The sequence below is a fragment of the Xiphophorus couchianus genome, chromosome 7, assembly GCF_001444195.1.
Source record: "Xiphophorus couchianus chromosome 7, X_couchianus-1.0, whole genome shotgun sequence".
NCBI classification, from domain to species: Eukaryota; Metazoa; Chordata; class Actinopteri; order Cyprinodontiformes; family Poeciliidae; genus Xiphophorus; species Xiphophorus couchianus.
Window position 1 is genome coordinate 34380833 of NC_040234.1, and position 6694 is coordinate 34387526.

General features: G+C 41.2%; 1 long non-coding RNA gene across 1 annotated transcript; it reads right to left on the reverse strand.

The window, feature by feature from the left end:
• Window positions 1-233: 233 nt before the first annotated feature.
• On the reverse strand, window positions 234-1700 carry LOC114147743 (uncharacterized). The gene is made up of 2 exons (XR_003596126.1): window positions 1607-1700; window positions 234-1533 (listed from the first exon to the last, which is right to left on the reverse strand). It is a non-coding gene; the product is annotated as an uncharacterized LOC114147743 (long non-coding RNA).
• Between the last annotated feature and the right edge of the window lie 4994 nt (window positions 1701-6694).

The window sequence follows — 6694 nt, forward strand, 5'->3', positions numbered from 1 at the left end:
GGGCGGGGTCACACCGAGCCGCCGCCGCCGCCCACACAGGAACGCTTACACGCACCGCCACCACAGCGTAAGCTGCCGATGAATTACTTAAATCATCAAAGTTCACATTTTTCAACTTGAAATATTTAGCAGCTCCCTGATAAACTCTGAACACAGAAAACACACATGAACCCCGGCGAGGTGCAAATAAAGGCCACACAGATGAGGCACGAGCAAAAGTCTTTAAAACTGGATCAGTGGGTAATTTTACCTTTTTATTGCTTCATATTTAATTGTACTTATGTATAACAGATTGCTAAGAAATGTGCAAAGAATTAAAATGCTTCGCAGCTTTCCTGTTGCCAGAAGAAGATCGTTGCTCCATCCAGTCTGAGTTTGAGCTGCTTTACAAAGAAGAATTTTAGACATTTCAGTTTTTATTGACAGAGTGCCCAGTACTGCAGTACTACTTTACCAGTCGTCTTTGTGGAAACACTGGGATGCAAGTCTTTATACGTTTTTTAACATTTATTTGTCGTAGTTGTATCTCATGTTTTTGTTTGCTATGTCTGTGTTTGTCACCAGTTTGTTGAATAAATCAACCAATAGCTTCCATCACAAAATTTGTGAAAAAAACTTTGTCAATATTTTGCTAATGTCAAAAAAAATGCAATTTCACAACTACTGTGTTTTCATTAGAATTAGAATTCCCCAGTTGTCATGGTAGAAGAAAGCACAATGACATTTAATTAATAGTGTGGCACAGCACCAATGTTATATAAAAACAACATAATATAAAAACATAGTAGAAACAGCTGGAATGTTATATAAGAAGTGCCATTAAAATCACAGGTAAATAAGTTTGTCATGTGATAAATCATTGAAAAATACGCCGTGTCATCTTCCTCCAACTACTTCCTGTGATCATGTGACTCAAAAGAAGTTTCTCCATTGCAGTTTTTCAACATAAACCGATTTCAATACAGCCCAAAAAAAAGAACACCTCATCCTATCGCCAAAACTTATTATGGAGAAACGAGAGTTTCTGCGAAATTGATCAAAATATACAGTCGATGGAAACGCAGCTGCTTTTACACTTTTACCTCTGTGTTGGTCTAGCATGTAAAAGTCTCTTCAAAAAGCATGATTGGATCAGCTCAGTGCTGTTTGGTTCCAATGAAACAAGTGAAAACTGTTCATTAAACTCCAATAACAGGCACATCCACCATGCAGTGGTAAAGGTCCCAAACTGCAGGCCTGATAAGAGTTTGAGAGGACAGATTAGTTGATGCAAACCTCCAGGCGAATATGTCGTGCAGCCAGCTGCTAACACAAACAGGACATGTTCAAACTGAGTCATTCAGTGTTTGCCACAGTTATGTTTCTTCGTCTAACAGCTGTGATGACTGAGTAGAAAACGTCTGGATGAAGACGTGAATCTGGAGGAAGGAAAGCAGATTGTGTCCCCAGGTCAGAGCCGGCGCTCGTCTGCGTTCTCCTCAGCAGGGTTTCTGGTCAAAGCAGCCATGCAGTCTGCAGGGCAGCAGCCGTACCCTGCAGAGATTAGACAAATTAAAGCAGCACTTAAAGTATATGGACCTGATTAGCCCCCGTAATGAAATCAGACCTGACATGGCGGTTCTCCTTTTGCACACTTGTATTCACTTTGCCTCTGATCTCACTTTGCTCTCCATCTAACCCACAAAGCTCCATTCTGAGTTGCTCACATACTTGCTCTCTCTCTCTCTCTCTCCTCCTCCTTTCATTTTCTCGCCCTGCAGGCGTGAGCCACCTCTTCGTCTCCGACCCCCTCCGCTGTAACTCCCTTCTTCTTTTTCTCTTTCTTTTTCCCGCTGTCTTCTCATTTCTGGAGTAAGTGTGCTCCCTAGTGTTGCATCCATCAGAGAGAGTCCAACAGAGGAGAGAAGCAAGACTGAAATGCAACGGGGAGGTTCAGGCTTTGGCCTTACTGATAGGAAATCAGAGTTACTGTCGGACTAACAGGCTTGTTTCTATGCAAAATATCGATTCTGATTAACTTTCTACAATATATGTCTATAAATACCACACACTGGATTTGTTCTCCTTCGATATGTATATTAAGAAGGTGGACAAGTCATCTACAGCAGTAAATAATTAAATCATAAATTGTTGCATCATTAACACTGTTGCTTCAACATGAAATATGAAAAATGAAAGTGACGTAATTTAAATGAAAAGCTGAAGAGTGGTCACTTCTTTTTAATTAAGGAGGAATTTGATCTGGGTTAGTGCGACAGAACGCACTAAATAAAAAAAACAAAAAAAGACAAAAAGTAGCTTGAGAAAGACAGAAACCAGGAGAAACAAAATGATTCAACTACAGTAAATTTATCAGGATTTCATGATTATTTTACCATTAAAACATTGAGTTTGTGTTGCTACTTCAGAAATATTTGTGAGGAATTATGCGATATTTACACTTATGTTTGTTAAATGCAACTTTCTGTTACCACATCAATCATGGACAGTTTGTTATACTGCCACCTGCAGGTGGGAGTAGGCATCACTTCCACTGAATGTTTCTGATTATTTTGCAAACAATTTGCAATAAACTCACAATTATGCATTAGCTCCAAAAAAAGCAGGATCTCATGATTAAAGAAATGAAGGGACTGATTTATGGCAACAACTATTGAAACTTAACTTCAACTTTAGAAAAGCCACAAATATATATACAGTATATATATATATATATATGTATAGTCTGAAAACCTAACTCCATTCTGTAATTCAAAAAGTTTAGTTTTACATGAATTTATCAGTCAAAGCATTTTGGTCCTCTGTCTTTACAAATATCTTGAATCATCAACCCTCCACCACTGTGCTTGAGTGTAGATGTGCCATCTTATCCAGGTAAAACTTGGTCAATCTTAGTCAAGCTGGCATATTTCAGGACTTTTGTTTATTTGTTAGAAGGCTGCTGTGCCTCGCGCTGCCAGACCCTTCACCATATCACTGTGTTAACACACCTGCAAGTTCTTCAGCAGCAATCAACCAAAAATCCTTTAGTGGAGCTGGTCTGGTAATGAGTGTATGCAGTTCAAATTGAGGAAGTTTAGTGACGTTTAATAGCTACATGTGGCTACATCTGGTTATTAGTCAAATGTTTTGGCTAAATAAATGCAAAAACTCAAAGAAAAATACCTCAAATGTTCCAGTTCAGGAAGATTTTTCTTTAAGAATCTTGCCAAATCAAGACCAGTTGGTTTATTTCTTTCACTCTCCCTGGAAAAATATATTTTTTTATCATAAGGGACTTCCTTGAAAAATAAAAAATGACAGTAAACTGTGGTTGAGGAGAGCAGAAAATCCTTCCAAGTGCCATTTTTAGAGCTAAAGTGGAACACATGCATAACTGTGCCATGTTTGCATGGAAATGTGTGTTGAAGGGGGCAGCGGAGGGCAACACATCGTTATGCAGCAGAGACGGAGGTACCAACAGGAAGCACTAACTGCTTCTGCAAAGGCACCAACACGGCTCCACAAACCAATCTCATCCTACTTTCTCATGAATGCATTCGCACAATCATGCACACACGATCAGCATCAGCTGCGTGAAATGACTGTGTGTCACGTTGCAATCCAACACCATTCAGACCCACAGCTGCACTTATGCTGAAAAGCAGTCTGTCGTCAAGCCTTTTTATTTGACAGCTGTTCCAAAAAGACTCCAGTCTTATCTATTGCTTTTATATTATCAACATGCTCTTTATTTTCAACGCGCTTTAACACTTGGAGGGCTTAAAGGATAAGGGAAATAGCGTATCAGTTACTCAAGCTCTGTGAAAATGCATGTAATGCTCTCCGTAGCCTCATTGTTAATAGAAACAAATCCAAGAGCCACCGCAGCGACGGCGACACATCCCCATAACTTTTATGGAGTGACGGTTATTTCCATGCCGGTGCTCAGCAGCTTCCATCTCCTCTGATTTTAATTTTGACCTTTCAATAAATTCACACCCATTTCTACTGCAGCCACTGGTCAGAGAGGGAGGGAGGGAGAGAGAGCTCCAACATTTTCAATTGAAAGGTTGTAATTGAAGGAGTGCCTGGAGCAGCGAGGAGAAATTATAGGATGTTCATTTTTTATCTTGATACCCCTGAGAAAAGGCAGAGATAAGAAGCGTGTAAGGACATCCTGCATGGCTCCCTGCATGACGGATAAAAAAAGAAAGCAGCAGGTCCAGTTTGCTCCATTAAAGCTACACAGAACAGTATGCACACAACTCAAGGTGGTGCTCTGTTGTAGTTTTCATCCACCGCAAATTGATGGTGTTGCAGAGGGGACCAGGGGCAACTTTATTGCCTTCTGCAATTAAAAAAACCAACCAATAGAGCGTCGGTCTCTCCTTCCTGTTGCCACACAGGAGTAATTTGAGAAAGTTCGCCTGGAGGCTGTCCTTTAACAAGCTCTCCCTGATCACCACATAGTGCGCAACTCTGGAGGCCGCTGGCTGAAGGCCGTCTGAGAAACACACACCAACACACCCCGACCTGAAACCCTGAACGTCCACCAACCGTCCACAGAAACTAGGGTTTGATAAACTGATGTGACCAGCTGCTCAGAGCTGGTACAGGTTCTCTGGATGTTCTTGTAAAATGAAAAAGTTCTGCAACTCTTTGAGGATAAAATGTAACTTTGTTCAACACTGCACACAGTGTTGAACATTTCCCAGCCATTTGTCTCCACAGTTAAGAATAATACAAATCTAACAAGAGAATTATGCACAGGTATGAAATGGAAGTGTTAGAAAAAAATTACGATTGTTACGATTTGGTGAGCCATTCAAAATGCATTGTTTGTTTTCACCAATTATTAACTAATAAGTAGAAGGAATTGATGTTAGAAGAAAATAAAGTTTTCCTTCATACATCTCCTGCAGTTTTAAAGAAGAACAGCAGCAAGTGTTTTTATCAATACCCACCTGTTACTCTGACTAAATTTATCTCCTGTCATAATTTGGCTCTAGATGAGACAGTTTGGGCCCCTCATTTCTTTGAGATAATTTTGTACATTTAAAATTAGACACAGATAAATTTAATGCTCAACTATTGTTTAGCAAGCAGTCTTGTAATCTATGGTTGCATTCACACCAGTCCTGTTTAATCCGCTTTAATCCCACACTAGTTTGGGGTTAGGGTTGTTTGAGTGAAAACATAATCAGACTGTCATGAAGATCAAAAACAGGAACTTTGGCCCTCCTGCAAACCTCGGTCTCGGTTCGGTTCAAGTGAACTCTGGTTGGGTTTGAATGCACCAAGTGGACCGGAGACCGCTCCAAAAGCAGGAAGTGGACTACAGCGCAGGGCATTCTGGGTAAATACAACCAAAATACAAAACAAACATGCTAGTCTAATGCTAGTGGGAAATGTTTTATTTTTTACCAAAGACATAAGAGAAATTCTACAACCCCTAAAATCTGACATTTCTGTTTCCATTTCGTGAAGAAGGGCGTTGCTCTCAGTGACTTCTTCAGAGGTTTTTGTGTTGTGTCCTTCACTGATTCTTGGTGCAGCGCCCCCGCAGGTGAATTGGGGAACAGGTAGCTCGAAGGGATTGGTTGGTTTGACACAATGCAGTGAGAAAGAGGAAAACAGCAGCTGGAATTAGAACAAATGTTGAACTTTGGTTCCCAATCAAACTGAATCCACCGGACTACCGGGTGTCAACACAACATAAAGGTTGAGAGTTTGATTCCTCCCAGGCCAAATTTTTAACTTGAAGTTGCCCAGGTTTTGGTGAATGTGTGCGGCTTCTATCCCACCATAGAAAGTGCCTCTGTGAATGTTTAGAGTGGTTGGTATTAGAAAAGGGATATATTATTGAAGCCAATTGGCTTCTACCTGGAGATCCATGTCTGATTCTTACTGATCTCTCACCACCAGCGTCCATTGGTCAGATCATCTTCCTCTCTGCATATAAATGTTCTTTAAAACTGAGAAACTTAAATGTAATGAATTAGGCTAAAAACTGCAGTGTATTCTGCAGGCAGCTGGTTCTGTTTGGGCCTATATGATTGTCAGCTGGCACTCAAGAGTACTACTCAATAAAATAACTCATGAGATGCATCTTCGTGTCGTTTTGTTGACCAGTTTGCTCTTTTCTTCCTGCTGTATCGGTACCGCCTCATGAGAGGAAATGTTCTCCAGAAATGGAGCCAAAAAAAGGAGGAGAGAAAGGGCAACTTCCAGCGGAGAAAGGGAGAGTAAAAAGGGAAATTTTGCATAAAAAGCAAGAGGGGCACTCCAGGCAGAATGACTTGTCAATTTGATTTGCAATTACTCCCCCCACCTCTTCTTGTTCAACCAGTGTTTGAAGTTGATTGGCCTCCTGGAGGAGAAAGTCCTGAAAAGGCCCTGACTGATCCTGACCTCCAGGCGAGCGCCGTTCGACCTGGGAACCCATCAGTCATGCAATCCGTCCTTGTCAGACATCAGACAGCAGATGTCGCTTCCTGTTGGCTCCATCTAACCCATCAACCCTTGACCCTGCCACCACATGGACTGAAACTTATTCAGAAGCTTAAATGAAACACACAAACGTCCCAAAGACATGAGCGTTCACGCCCACATGTTTGCATGGTGGGATAGAAGCCGCACACATTCTTCGGATGTCTCTTCACAGCGAAACAGACAACCGTCCCCTTAACACCCCTTCATCAAGCAGCTGCCT